This window comes from Calypte anna, chromosome 4A (assembly GCF_003957555.1).
Source record: "Calypte anna isolate BGI_N300 chromosome 4A, bCalAnn1_v1.p, whole genome shotgun sequence".
Lineage (NCBI taxonomy): Eukaryota > Metazoa > Chordata > Aves > Apodiformes > Trochilidae > Calypte > Calypte anna.
The window spans coordinates 21942776-21944900 of NC_044248.1; positions in this window are offsets into that span (position 1 = coordinate 21942776).

Consider the following 2125-nt stretch of genomic DNA (forward strand, 5'->3'; position numbering starts at 1 on the left):
TGGAAGGATTTTGGTCCGTTCGTCTGCCTGTGGTCCTGATCCGTGCCAGCCCATATCTGTGTGTTCCTACCTCCAGTTCCCGACTGCTCCCGACTCCAGGAGTCCAGCCTGGACTTTCCCAGGGCTGCCCTGCAGCCTTGGTGGTGACGTGAGAGTTACTGGGGGAAAAGGGGGGAGGAATGTGGTTTCCATTTTCCTGTATATTTGTATATATTTAGTAATTTTTCCTATTTATCATTACTGTTTCTTTAAAGTTGTGTAGTTTAGTTTCCAACCCATAAGTCTCTCTCCCTTATTCTCTCTCCTTTCTTTATCAGGGAGGGGAGGGGGATTAATAGAGAGTGTCTGTTATTCGGTTTAACTGCCGAGCCAGTGTTAAACCGTGACAGTTGTCTTGGCCTAAATGAGGTTACACCACCACTAAGTGCTGCTGTGCTGGACATGGACAACTTCAGTACAAACTGGAGTCAAAGGCAGCCAGGTGGTAGGCTCCTATTGACACTGGTAATTGCCTTATGGGGGTGGTTAAATCAGTGGAAGCAAAACAACTTGGAGTGTAAAGGTAAACCTGAACCTTGCTGAACTGTGGCAGCACGTTGCTGCTCAGTTAGAGAAGCTGGATGCAAAGGTGTGCTTTGTATGTGCCCACGTACCTTTCTGTCCAGCTACTGAGGAACATCAAAACAACCAACAAGTAGATGAGGATGCTCAAAGGTGTGGAGCAAAAGAGTGAACTATTTTTAGCTAGGTGTGCCCATGACACTTCAAGTCACCAGAGAAGGGATGGAACATATAGATGGGCTTTTGACTGAGGGGTGGACTTAACTCTGGATGCTATTGTGCAGCTTATCAATGGTTGTAAAACGTGTTCCACAATTAAGCAAGTTAAATGGCTAAAACTTTTGTGTTATGGAAGGAAATTGTTGAAATACAGGCATGGGGAGGCCTGGCAAATTGGCTGTATCACACTCCCTCCACCAGGGTAAGCACTATGAGCTTCCAATTGTGGAAGTACAGGATGGCTGGAAACATATCCTGTGCCTCACGCCACAGCCCAGAACATCATCCTAGCTTCTTGCTGCCATGATCAAAAACATCCAAACAACACAAAAGTTAGAAAGATTTTTAAAAAGAACTAAGAGAGGCAAGTCTTACCATGGAGCACAGATTGTACAAAGATGTCATATTGGCAAGATTGTACTATTTATCTCAGCAAGACTTGACAGGCAAAAAAGAGACTGGCATGGTACAACAGCAAAGCAAGGAAGGCTATGAACTCAAGCAGGTTGAAGTTGTACAAAAATAAGAAGAAACAAGCTTTGGCAAATACAGCACAGAGTAAGATTATCCAGAAATATTTGAGGAACAGTTTCCAGACACCAAAAATTAAAGTTTATTTTACAAATATTAAAAGCAGAAATTTCTGAAGGAGAATCTGTAAATATAAAACTCATGGAAGATCAAAATGCTACAGTAAACGTGAGAGAATTTAAGTTGAGATGTTCTCCCCAGTCCCATCTGTGGGAAAATTTGATAAGTTTCACTGCTTTCTGATGTCTTACATCACACAGTAAAAGTGTATTAATGAAGGAGAATAAATGGTATCAAAGACAATATGGCACTGACTCAACACTTAAGGATCAGAGGTCCGTGTTATCTGGGGCACAGGCAACTAAACCTACCTCAGGACCAACAAAGACATGATACAGAGCAAGAGGAACCAAATACCAGGTTCCCATGGATGCAGCATTTAAGAAAGAATGCAAATACTAATAGCAGAATCAACAGTGAACAGGTAAATTGAGACTGTCACACAAGACAATCTGGTCTGCTGCTTGTAAAATGAGAACTGAATCAAATCACATAGTGCCAGTCTGTGCATTTGTGGATTTTCTGTACAGTCCTCTCATGTGTTCTTTGTTCCAACACATAGGAGACAAAAGAGCACCTGCCAACATGACCTTTATAAAAAATGCTCCTTCAAATAGCTTGCTATTTTTTAATGTAAAAGCAGATCTCACGTGGGCATTATGACGTTAGGGAACAAAAACTGCACTTTTTTGCTTTCATTCAGACAATCATGGTAAAAGGACAGAAATTCTGGTTCAGGTAAAAAAATATTAGG